Source organism: Mustela putorius, unplaced genomic scaffold, assembly GCF_011764305.1.
Source record: "Mustela putorius furo isolate JIRA1106 unplaced genomic scaffold, ASM1176430v1.1 tig00003866_pilon_pilon_pilon, whole genome shotgun sequence".
Taxonomy (NCBI): Eukaryota; Metazoa; Chordata; class Mammalia; order Carnivora; family Mustelidae; genus Mustela; species Mustela putorius.
In genome coordinates, this window is record NW_025422018.1 from 2,277,130 (window position 1) to 2,291,279 (window position 14,150).

Below are 14,150 nucleotides of genomic sequence, written 5' to 3' on the forward strand. Positions count from 1 at the left end.
GGAGAAACCTGTAATATGAGGATAAATTCTCAGGAGCTGAAATTCCAGGTAAACATGTATTCCCATTTAACACACTCTAGAATGGTTGCACAGTTTATATTTCACCAACAGAATCTGCTTTCCTATATCCTCACCAACACTGGTTATTATAACTCTTTCTCTTTGCTAGATTGAGAAACAAAAAATATTATTTTAATGAGGTTACTAGTGAGTGATAATTTTATTATTTATAAACTACATTATTTGTAGATGGCTTGGTCATATCCTTTGTCTTCCTTTTGTGACTATCTTTTTCTGATTGATTTATAGGGCTCTTTTACTTATCAAGAACATTAACCTTTTGCTTTCTAATTTTGTTTCTGTATGTTTTACAAAGTATGTATATCTTTTTGGTAAATTAAAAAAAAGATTTACTCCTGAAATTTTAAGTGTAAAAGTTCAAGCAAATAAAAGCATTGTTATTCAATGAAAATAAAAACATTATTGACTATAAATCTAAATAGCCCTACCCAAAATTTTTGTAAGTGCCTAGAGACCTTAGATCCTTCCTTATGATTTTGCAGTTTTCAATTTTATAAGGAAAAAAAGCAACATTAATATTATTTAAATCCAAACTACTTACTTTTTAAGAAATAGGTGAGGCCATATTTAGAATTCTTTAGTTTTAAAATAGATTTTTTGTTTTAAACTTGTTTTGCCAGCTTGGGAAAGCTGGCAGTCTCTCCACTCTGACAGACTCTCCTTGACTTCCTATTCTTGCCACTGTACTAATTGATGTTACCACTTTCCTTTTAATGCTTTAATCTTGTCTTTCAATTATTTTTTTAGTTCTTATGAAATTGCTTATTTTTATTTTATTCTTGCACAAGACTGATCCAATAGTGTGTAATACCTAATTGTATCACCACTAGATGGCAGAATGGAATAAGTCAAATCTGTAGTCTTTTGACAGAGAGTGTGTGTGTGTGTGTGTGTGTGTGTGTGTGTGTTGAACTCTCACTCCATCTTGCGGTGACATATAATTAAATCAATTACTCTTGCATTCCTAATAGTCATATGTGTCTCAACAACTCATGATTACCTCGTTAGGCAATGCCAAACTGTTCTTAGTTATTAGTAAATATAGTAACAGCATTAAGATTTGTGTGTGGTTAAAGATAAAAATACTGTTGCTTTGGGTTTATTTGTTTGGTTGGGTTTTTTTGGTCCTTTTAAGGTTTGACATACTTCATTAGCATTAAATGCTAATGATTAAATCTTGTGATTTAATCTCTATTTGTAAACAAGAAAATTGTAAGATAAGTCTGTTTAAATGTCTGGCTAACCTAAGCTGTACAGTTAAATCACACAAATGGATTCTGCCTGAAACATGAGAAACTTATAATTAGATGTTACTCTTATAATTAGAGCAAATTGTTATCACACAGTTAGTTGAATGGCAAAGCAAGAATTTGAATTCCAAGTAGTTTTGAGTTCTAGACCCCAAGCTCTTCATCTTAACCATAGGGTTCTTAAACAACAGTCTGAAATATTGAAATGTATGGACACTGACTCTAAAAGTCAACTGCAATGATTCTTAACTATTAAAAAAGCAAGATTAGATTCTTCTGGTTAAGACTGGAAGCTTTTTGTATCATGGATATTCTCTGTAGTAATGGATGGTCTAGTAGAATAAATACACACATTGAGTGCGATATGGTAAATCCTCTTTTGGAGGAACATCATGATTATGGAACAATATAATTTATGCATTTAAATGTTTTCCCAGAATGGGGTATGGTAAATAAAAACTAAGCTGAACATTTAATCTATAACATGATTATAAATTTTGTATTACCTTGAGATTATTATTGTCAACTAACAATACTGTAGTATTCATAAATAATGGTATATTAGTATCAAAAAAGCTTGAAGGAAATATGCCACACAATTAATTAACAGGAAGCACCTCTGGCTTTTTACTTTACCAAATTTCTGAATTCTGTACGATGTGTCTTTTTTTAAACTTGACCAATTAATACATGATTTGGTTAACAGAATGGTTTCTACCAGTATATTGTACATATTTGCTCAGTAAAAAAGCAGGATGTGCTCTTTTTGTTTTAATTTTGGTTTCTTCCAGGTAGTATTCAAGCTCTACAAAATTGAATACCTTTCTCAGAGTGTTTTTTTTTTTTAAAGATTTTATTTGTTTATTTGACAGATAGAAATCACAAGTAGGCAGAGAGGCAGGCAGAGAGAGATGGAGAAGCAGGCTCCCTGCTGAGCAGAGAGCCCGATGTGGGACTTGATCCCAGGACCCTGGGATCATGACCTGAGCCGAAGGCAGAGGCTTTAACCCACTGAGCCACCTAGGTGCCCCTCAGAGTGGTTTTTAAAAAAGATTTTATTTATATGAGAGGCAGAGTACATTTGCCCAATGCCTGCAAGCAAAAGCACAAGTGGGGGTGGGGTGGAGAATGGGAGTGGGACAAGTAGGCTCCTGGCTGAGCAGGGAGTTAAGCTCAGCACTCCATCCGAGGTCCCCTGATATCATGACCTGGGCTGAAGTCAGATGCTTAACTGGCTGAGCCTCCCAGGTGTCCCTCTCAGCATGTTTTAAGTTACACTGGACTTTGGGGCACCAGATCACTCAGTTAAGCATCCAACTTTTAATTTTGGCTCAGGTATTGATCTTAGGGTCTGAGGTCAAACCCCATGTTGAGCACTGTGCTGGTCATGGAGCCCGCTTAAGATTCTCGCCCTATCTGCTCATTCACTCTCTTTTAAAAAAAAGATATACTATACTTTCATTATTACTGTAATGTTTAATGTTAAAATGTTCTGATTTCCAGTTGAATGCCAGTATAATTTAAGAGGAGACTACGTTTTATGAGTCAATAGAAGGGCTTTAGGAGCAGTGGTTTGTGAGACCCCAAAATTTAGTATGTAGAATTTCGTATACTTATGAGTTCTTCTGGGGAAATAATCCATGGCTTTGATCAGATTCCTACCAGGATTTATGATCCCAAATGAGTATAGTAACTACTCTTCTAAAGACAACTTCTTTGTTAGAAACATAAATTGAACCCTTGATCCCCTAAGTTCAGTCTTTCATCTACAAAATTGCATTTACTTTGAGTGTTATAAAGATTAAATGTAAAGCATTTAACATAATATCTGTTAAAGCAGTTAGTAAACACTACCCATTATTAGGACTAAGCTCTGGACAAGTTATCTTCAGGAATGTAAAGATATTTTCTCCAATAGGCTATGAATATTTAAAATCTCATATAAAACAAATCTCAAAACATTTGAGTAAAGAAAAGTCAGATTCCTTTTAATGATTTTGTTATCATGGGGTACCCGGGTGGCTCAGTCAGTTGGGCTTTTGGCTGGAGTCCTGGGGATTGAACCCCACCGTGGGGCTCCCTGCTTAGCGCAGTGTCTGCTTCTCCCTCTCCTCCTTCCCTTCTCCACCACTCACGCTTGCTCTCTCTCTCCCAAATAAATAGATAAAATCCTAAAAATGGTTTCATTGTCCTAGGGTAATAAAGTTATCAACACTTTAAAGTCTCCCAAGTTTGTCAAAAGCACTTTAGAAACTTTTTGGGTTGTCAAGGTAGTATGGTATAGTGCAGCAGTACTCAAATTCGGGGTATGCCCAGGAGTACGTAAATACTTCCAGATTAGTTTACATAGACATAAATCAGTGTAAAAGAATCAATTTTCAGATTCTCAATTAACATAAGTATTCTCTTATAAAATTGATTTCTCTAATAATTTGCTTGAGTTACTGATAGACCCTCCCACTTTATAAGAAAAGGCCTTACCAGTCCCAAACGTCAGTGAAATCTTTAATGATTCATTGAACTCTCATAAATTCAAGATTTGCTGAATTTATCTTTAAAAGTATTTGTCAAGAGAAAGGCTTTGTTTATTTTGCTTGGTGATCAGTGTGTTAATGAAAGAACATGTTTTTATCAAGTCATACAAAATCTAATTACTGTCCTCATCTTATTTCATCTGATAAAAAGTTTAAAATTTCTTATTTTTTTTAAAGATTCTATTTATTTGACAAAGAGACAGTGAGAGAGGGAACACAAGCAAGGGGAGTGGGAGAGAGAGAAGCCGGCTCTCCACTGAGCAGAGCAGGGAGCCCGACGTAGGGCTCCATCCCAGGACCCCAGTCTCATGACCTGAGCTGAAGGCAAACGCTTAACAACTGACTCACCCAGGCACCTCTACAAGAAATATTTTAAAGATAGCTGCCAGAGAAATTTGTTTTTAGCAGATGAAAACATTCTCTTTCATTAGGTTTCTTTAAAAAGGTGGATCACAATTCTTCTCAAGACAATTATTTCCAATAAAATGTGTGGCAGAGATGTCAAGTTGTTTACAACCCATTTCTCCTTTCCCTGGTGCAAACCCATTTCCTGATGTTTCTGGTTTGCCAATAAAACTGGTTCTGGGTTTTGGAAGGTAGAGGAAGTGAGGGGCACCAATTCTAAAGTTGACTACATGAGATCTCCATGCTCAATTTTTCCTTTTTGGGCAATGGGAAGAACCCCAAGAGGGGAGGAGCCTATGTATCTGTTTCACCACCTAATCCCTTTGGGGACTCTGTATTATCAAGCAGTGGTCTTCTGTATTAAGTCATCAAGAATTTGAAGTTTATTGCCGTACCTTGTATTACCTTAACCAATAATACAAAATTTACTACCTATGTTTAGTAAATACCAAATTGTGTATATGTTGTCTTCATCAATTATGTATATTTGTAATCCAGAGGAAAAAAATTTTAACAATTAAAACTACTTAAGTCAGAAGAAAGTAAATGAAATTTTAAAATATATACATATTTTTGTTATAGATATATATCTGGTGATAAATAAGCCATGGATGTTATATGTAAGTGATGAATCACTAAATTCTACACCTGAAACCAATTTTACCATATATGTTAACTAACTAGGATTTAAATAAAAACTTGAAATAAAAATAAAAACTTTCAAACATTAACATATATGATGATAAAAATATGGAGGAAATGGAATGGAAATACAAGCTCAAGGAGAAAAGAGGAAGGTATACCTTTTCTAAATGTTAAGAGCTTGCTCATACATTTTATTTTATTTAGAGAGAGAGAGACAAAGCGAGCATGAGTGGGGGGGGTCAGAGGGCAGGTTGCACACTGAGAACAGAGCCCAACTTGGGGCTTGATTTCATGACCCTGAGATTGAGTCCCATATGGGGTTCTGCACTCAGCAAGGAATCTGCTTGAGGATTCTCTCTCTCTTTCTCAAATATATAAATCTTTTAAAAAATGGATATAAATATAGTATTTGGGTTTCACTTGATTCACTTAAAAGGTGATATTTGTAATTATAAGTTCAGTATTTATAATATGCTGGAAATTATGACCTTTGCAACTATTAAAATGAAAAAATTAAATGTTTTGAACATTTTTTTCAAGCAAAAAAAATTTTTTCAAGGTTTTTCAACCAAAAATGTTTGAACATTGATGAGAGGTAGGCAAGTACAGACTTCAGACTTAAGTAGGTCTGCATTCAAACTCTGGTTCTGCTTATCACTGGGCATGTTATGTTGATCTATGGGCCCCTTATTCTACTTCCAATATTTAAATGAAAATGCCTGTAAATTACTCTCTAGCACTAACCTGCTCTTACTATTAAAAATCTTAAGTATTTCTAGGAGGGAAAAAAATTAGCCACTCAGGTGAAAATTAATTCATCAAATCCTTTATTTCTGAGAGTGAATGAAAAATTAGGTGCAGAGGAGAATGAAATTTATTTGGGAGAGAAGGGATAATTCGGAGACATAAGCACGAATCAAAAGAAGAAGCTCTGCTAGTGTGACGAAAGGGTACTGGAAGGGCCTTTATTTGGGAAGACACTAGGAAGGATAGCAAGGCTATAAGTAAAGGAAAAATGTAAAAGGAAGCATAAATTTGCTTTAATTTACGTTGGTTCTAGCTCTCAAATTTTAAAATTGCTCTAAAGATTGCTTTGAAGTTGGTATAATTATTTTATGTGGACCATATACAACATGTATTTTATGAACCTCTTCTCTTGTGTTCCATGTCACCTCTATTTTAAGTAGCTCCAGAGTGGTATCAAAGAGTTAAGTAGGTCAACTGCCACCTGTGTTTGTTTCCTTTACAATTCTTTCAAATCTCTGAGAGAATTCAAGACATTATATACGGCAACTTCTTTACCTAATATCTCTGATTATAGTTGGTACCTTAGTAGTAAGATTGCAGATGAATGCTAGCGGCTGTGGCTAGAACAGAAGCTGGGAAGGGATAGCAAAGGTCACGCCTGGTAAATAGGGTAAATAGTGACCTTTGCTACTTTGCACATGTTTGCAAAGTTGTACCTACTCGTCACTAAAGCATGATTTTTAATAGCATAAAGTTAAAAACGAATGTCCAACAATAAGGGAGTTGATTGTTATAGTGTGGCCATATAATGGGATACTATTGGGTAGTACAACTCAACATTTGATAAAGAATAATGGGATATTCCTTAAAGAATAATCTACAAGACAGATGAAATGAAAAAAAGCAAGGCTCACAGCACCACCATTTGATTAAAAAATAATATGCATATCTGCTTGAATACAAATGGAGTACCCCTGGAAGGATAAGTAAGAAAGTGATTAATAAAGGTTGCCTATGGGGAGGAGAACTGGGTAGCTGGAGGGTTAGAGAGGAGGAAGACGTTTTACCCTATTCTATTCCTTTCCAATTTTGTGCTATATGTATGTTACTAAAAAGAAAAATTTAAGTTTCTAAGCTTCATGTAGCTAAGAAATTAAGATTTATTACTATTGATTCATTGTATCAATAGTAATATTGACACATCCCCTTTATGTTTTTCTGTAAAGACAAATAGTACTAGAAGCTGTATCTATATATCTAGATCTATATCTGTACCTGGACATCTATTCTATCTGTGTCTTCCAGACTTTGGGATGTTGGGGTTTTAAGCAGGAGGCAAATTATGCTCCTCCTCCTGCAGTCCTCCAAACCAACTCAGATACACCCCGGAGTGAGAAAAAAGGAGCAAAATATCTATTTACCATCAGTAATGCTGGGTTTGACAACTGGGTTTAATACCCTTTTGCTCAGAAAATTAAACATGCCCATCCATAGACAGCTGGACAAATGGAGGCCTCTCCTCAGAGGAAAGTAGCTCAGCATTTAGAAGAGGACGAGGAGATGAAGAGGGAAAACCGGTCAGTTCTAGGGAGTTTGGCTGGGTAGGAGGAAGGGCGAGGGAAGCTGAGCAGGGTAGCTCAGTTCCTCTGCCTGTCTCACCAGTTACTCCCCCTGGGGGAGTGGAGAGCCTAGAGGAGGGAGGAAACTACTTTTCCCAGGATACACTCCTGCAAGGCTTTTAGTGTCTTTTCTGTGGACTCGGGGAGGATCACTCAGAAAAGCAGACTGGTTTTCCTATAAGTATGCAGCATTGCTGCCATCCAGGGCTCTGTTTGCTGCTAATCGCCTGTACCAGCTGATCTCTGCTAATACCCCTGCAATATCTGGTCATACTGGTTTGATTACCATCCCGTGTGTGCCTTGCACTGCTTCCTGCCTTTTGCACACAGTTTTCCTGGCCCTTTCTTCCCCTCAGTTGGTTCCCATTTTTCTTCTCAGGTCCCGCTTAATCTCTGCCTTGGCAGACCCTTGCTTCTCAGAGCCCTTTCAGAACTTGTTCCCTGATCCCTCCGTTGGCCCCCAGCATGTGTTTCCTATCTTGTTACATTTCTCCTTATGGCTCTACACTCTAATACCTTAGCTTCTCAGTCCTATAGTGATTGATTAAGGAAAGCCTAACTTCAAAAGAGAGAGAGAGAAAGAGACCCTATAGGCTGCAGTTATATAATTTATACATGGGAAACTAAGATTGATAACTTTTGACTCATTTTAACAACCCAGATACAGTATAGAAGACGTGTGGTGGACGAACTGAGACCTCCCTTCCCAGGCTGTGGAACCTAGTGTACCATAAGGGAAATGTAATCTCTCTCCGTTCCTAGCTCTTGTTTCCCAGGATAGTATGGCAATTGTTTGTTCATAGATGCCCCATAAGCTCTTGGAGGCGGCTGAGAATTAAGTTGCTTATTAATTCATTTAGTCTTGACCTACATATGGTTGAATAATCACAGGGCCATCTGTCCTCCTTAATTACCATGCAGAGATGAGGAGATTTCTCTCTACCTTCTGTGGATCATGTGTGAATCTTGTCAAGACGGCCCCCAAACGACTTGCTGCCAGGGTCCTGGCAAATGCTTATAAGTGAAACCAACAACTAACAGGGAGAGCTTTTGTTGTTTTTGCTTGTTTTGTCTTTCACAACGCAGAGTACTAACCACTATACGATCACGGGGAGCTACTGGGGATTCTTGTTTTGTCTTTCAAAAAGGCCTCCTGTTGTGACTAGCTCTTGCAATTTCACCAGCCAAAGGCAATCTCCTAAATGAATAAGCAATAGTATATTTCCTTTTACTTTAGGAGATAGAATGGGAGATTTTCCCAGATGTGTTTGAGTTCCATCTCCATAGGCTTCCACAGGCTTCCACATTTCTCACAGGGTCCTCACATTCGAAATAGATGAACTAACGTAGTCTTACTGAGCACTACTTCTTCTTGGTTGTCAACATGAGATGTGATGGGCTAAAAGCTGTCACCTAGAACCAGACAAACCCTGTAGTATTTGGCTGGCTCAGTCTGTAGAGCATGCAACTCTTGATCTCAGGGCTGTGAGTTTGAGCCCCTTGGTGGGTGCAGAGATCACTTAAAAATAAAATCTTTTTAAAAATAATAAAAATAAAACTAGACAAACCCCTATTGGTATTGTGGAGTTGAAACTTTAGAGCATCTGTGAACTTGTATGATGAGAAAATTTTATTTAACAGTTATTAAGGACCTGACCAAATGAAGACCTTCAGGGCTCTGGCGAGATGAATGACCAGTCATGTGAAGCATAATCGCTTCCATGTTAGAATGCCCAGCTGTATAGGGCCATATGCTTTATATCTCTTGAGGCTCAAGATATCATCTCAAGTGATATCTCAGTATATCACTGTGAGTTACACCGGGCAGGGGTATGATCATCAGTTTATAGATCAATGAAAATAATTAAAGAGCCCTAGAAAAGTGAGTTACTTGTTAAAGTATCATTGCTTTGAAGTACAGAGTTGGAACTAAAACCCTGATTCTGGTCTCCTTATCAAGTGCTCTTTCCAATAGAGTACCCTGATGGAGTTTCCATAAATCCCTTTATTGCAGTACTCTATGCCATGACCATTTATTTATACTTGTGACCACAGCTGTATTATATCTCTATGAGTAAAAAGTGAACCACTCCGACTAAAAAAACATTGACTGGGACCTTGCCAAAGTTGAAGAACTATGAGATAGGATGAGTTTTGAGTTTTCTGCTTTCTTTTTCTTGAATGCATCTGCCACATATTCAAGTTCACCTGTATAAAAATGATGGGCAATCAAAACAACCTTGAAAAAGAAGAACAAAGTAGGAAGACAATTTCAAAAAGTACTACAAGCTACAGTAATCAAAATGTATAGACCAATGAAATAGGATAGAGAGTCTAGAAATAAACCTAGAAATATATAGTCAATTAGTTATCAGCAAGTGTGCCAAGACCATTCAATGGGGAAGGGAATGAAATTGGACCTCTCTCTATATATATATTGATTCTGACAAAGCTGGATATTCACACAGAATGAAGTTGGACCTCTATATATATATTGATGCTGACAAAGCTGGATATTCACACAGAATGAAGTTGGACCTCTATATATATAGAGAGAGAGAGGTCCAACTTCATTCTGTCAGATGTGAATATCCAGCTTTGCGAGCATCATTTGTTGAAAAGATGATATGTATATTTTGTGTATATATATATATATATATATATATATATATATATACAAAAAAATCTCCTCAGAATGGATCAAAGATCTAAATTTAAGACCTAAAGTATAATACTCTTAGAAGAAGATATAGGGGAAATTTTTCATGCCTTTGAATTAGAAGACAATGGTTTCTTGAGTATTATACCAAAAGCATAAGATAAATTGGACTTCATAAAAATTAAGAACTTGTGTCATCAAACGATACTATAAAGAGAGTGGAAAGATAACCTACAGAACAGGAGAAAATATTTGTAAGTCATATATCTGAAAAGGGAGTGATATCCAGAGTATGTAAAGAACTTCTACAACTCAACAACAAAAGGACAACACAATTCAAAAATAGGCAAAAGACATGAAGAGACATTTCACTAAAAATAATATATAACCAGCCAGTAAACACATGAAGAGATGATCAACATCATTAGCCATTAGAAATGTGCAAATCAAAACCACAATGAGACACCACTTCATACACATGAGGATGACTATTATAAAAACAAAAACCAAAATAAGTTGTTGGTGAGGTTGTGGAAAAATTTAAACTCTTGTGCATTGCTGGTAGAAACAAAGCAATCTATGTAGAAAACAGTTTGGCATTTCCTTAAAATGGTAAACAATTTTCATTGATCTACCTATTCAACTTCTGGGTATATACCTAAAAGAATGAAAAATGGGCTCAAAGAAATATTTGTATACCAATGTTCATAGAAGCTTATTCACAGTTACCACAGTTACCATTTTCTCTCACTGTGGTTTTGATTTGTATTTCCCTGTAAATAATCTAAATGTCCATTGACAGTTAAATAGATAAGCAAAATGTGCTTTATCCATATAGTAGAATAGTACTCAGCATAAAAAGGAATCTAATTCTTTTTCTAAAATAACATATAATGTATTATTTGTTTGGGGGGTATAGGTCTCTAAATCATCAGTTTTACACAATTCACAGCATTCATCTTAGCACTTACCCTCTCCAGTGTCCATAACCCAGACACCCGATCCCTTTTACCCACCTCCACTCCAGCAACCCTCAGTTTGTTTCCTGAGATTAAGTGTCTCTTATGGTTTGTCTCCCTCCCTGGTCCCATCTTGTTTCATTATTCCCTCCCTTCGCCCCCATGGGCACCCACCCTGCCTCTCAAATTCCTCACATCAGAGAGAGCATGTGATAATTATCTTTCTCTGATTAACTTATTTTGCTTAGCATAGTACCCTCTAGTTCCATCCACATCCTTGCAAATGGCAAGATTTCAGGGATAAAATGGCTGCATAGCATTCCATTGTATATATATACATCTTCTTTACCCATTCATCTGTTGATGGACATCTAGGCTTTTTCCATTGTTTTACTAGTATGGACATTGCTGCTATAAACATTCAGGTGCACATGTCCCTTCAGATCACTACACTTGTATTTTTAAGGTAAATTCCCAGTAGAGTGATTCCTGGGTCATAGGGTAGCTCTATTTTCAACCTTCTGAGGAACCTCCATAGTATTTCCAGAGTGGCTGCACCACCTTGCATTCCCATCAACAGTGTAGGAAGGTTCCCTTCCTCTCCAACACCTGTCGTTTCCCGACTGGTTAAAGTTAGCCACTCTGACTGGTATGAGGTCATGTCTCACTGTGGTTTTGATTTGTATTTCCCTGATGCTGAGTGATGTGGAGCACTTTTTCATGTGTCTGTTGGACATTTGAATGTCTTCTTTACAGAAATATCTGTTCATGTCTTCTGCCCATTTCTTGATTGGATTATTCTTTGGGTGTTGAGTTTGTTAAGTTCCTCATAGATTTTGAATACTAGCCCTTTATCTGATATGTCATTGGTTAATATCTTCTCCCATTCTGTTGGTTGTCTTTGGTTTTGTTAACTGTTTCCTTTGCTGTGCAAAAGCTTTTGATCTTGATGAAGTCCCAATAGTTCATTTTTGCCCTTGCTTCCCTTGCCTTTGGCGATGATTCTAGGAAGAATTTGCAGCAGCTGAGGTCAAAGAGGTTGCTGTCTGTGTTCTTCTCAGGGATTTTGATGGATTCCTGTCTCACATTGAGGTCTTTCATCTATTTTAAGTATTTTTGTGTGTGGTGTAAGGAAATGGTCCAGTTTCATTCTCCTGCATGTGACTGTCAACTTTTCCCAATACCATTTGTTGAAGAGACTGTTTTTTTCCATTAAATATTTTTTCCTGCTTTGTCAAAGATTAGTTGACCATAGAGTTGAGGGTTCATTTCTGGACTCTCTGTTCTGTTCCATTGATCTATGTGTCTGTTTTTGTGCCAGTACCATATTGTCTTGATGATTATAGCTTTGTCATAGAGCTTGAAGTCTGGAACTGTGATGACGCCAACTTCGGTTTTCTTTGTCAACATTCCTCTGGCTGTTCGGGGTCACTACTGGTTCCATATAAGTTTTAGGATTATTTGTTCCATTTCTTTGAGAAAAGTTGATGGTATTTTGATAAGGATTGAATTAAATGTGATTACTCTAGGTAACATAGACATTTTCACAATATTTATTCTTCCAGTCCATGAGCACAGAATGTTTTTCCATTTCTTTGTGTCTTCCTCAATTTCTTTCATGTGTACTTTATAGTTTTTTTGAGTAGATTTTTTGTTGCCTCTTTGGTTAGGTTTATTCCTGGGTATCTTATGGTTTGGGGTGCAATTATAAATGGATTGATTCCTTAATTTCTCTTTCTTCTGTCTTGCTGTTGGTGTATAGAAATGCAGCTGATTTCTGTGCATTGATTTTTATATCCTGGCACTTTACTGATTTCCTGTGTGAGTTCTAGCAGTTTTGGAGTGGAGTCTTTTGGGTTTTCCACATAAAGTATCATATCATCTGCAAAGAGTAGAGTTTGACTACTACTTTGCAGATTCAGATGCCTTTTATTTCTGTTGTGTGATTACTGAGGCTAGGACTTCTAGTATTATGCTGAATAGCAGTCGTGATAGTGGACAGACCTGCTATGTTCCTAATCTTAGCAGAAAAGCTCTCAGTTTTTCCCCATTGAGAATGATATTCATCGTGGGTTTTTCACAGATGGCTTTTATGATATTGAGGTATGTACCTTCTATCCTTACACTGTGAAGAGTTTTGATTAAGAAAAGATGCTGTACTTTGTCAAATGCTTTTTCAGCATCTATTGAGAGTATCATTTGGTTCTTGTTCTTTCTTTTATTAATGCATTGTATCACATTGACTGATTTGTGGATGTTGAACCAAAGTTGCAGCCCCGGAATAAATCCCACTTGGTTGTGGTGAATTATCCTTTTAATGTACTGTTGGATCCTATTGACTAGTATTTTGGCGAGAATTTTTGCATCCATGTTCTTCAGGGATATTGGTCTATAATTCTCCTTTTTGATGGGATCTTTGTCTGGTTTTGGGATCAAGGTAATGCTGGCCTCATAAAAGTTTGGGAAGAGTTTGGAAGTTTTCTTCCATTTCTATTTTTTGGAACAGTTTCAGGAGAATAGATATTAATTCTTTAAATGCTTGGTAGAAATCCCCTGAGAAGCCATCTGGCCCTGGGCTCTTGTTTTTGGGAGATTTTGATGATTGCTTAAATCTCTTTACTGGTTATGGGTCTCTTCAGGTTTTTTATTTCTGGTTCCATTTTGGTAGTTAATTGTCTCTAGGAATGCATCCATTTCCTCCAGATTGTCAAATTTGCTGGTGTATAGTTGTTCATAATATGTTTTTGTAATTGTTTGTATTTGTTTGGTGTTAGTTGTGATATCTCCTCTTTTATTCATGATTTTATTAATTTTGGTCCTTTCTTTTTTCTTTTTGATGAGTCTAGCCAGGGGTTTATCAGTCTTATTAATTCTCTCAAAGAATAAGCTCCTAGTTTTGTTGATCTGTTATACTGTTCTTTTGGTTTCTATTTCATTGACTTCTTCTTTAATCTTTATTATTTCTCTTCTCCTGCTTGGTTTAGGCTTTATTTGCTATTCTTTCTCCAGCTCTTTTAGGTATAAGGTTATGTTGCATACTTGACACCTTACTTGTTTCTTGAGAAGGGTGTGTATTGCTATATACTTTCCTCTGAGGACCACTTTGGCTTTATCTCAAAGATCTTGAACAATTGTGTTTTCATTTTCATTTGTTTCCATTAATTTTTTAAATTCTTTAATATCCTGGTTGACCCACTCATTCTTTAATGTTCTGTAGCCTCCATGTACTTGATCTCTTTCCAACTTTCCTC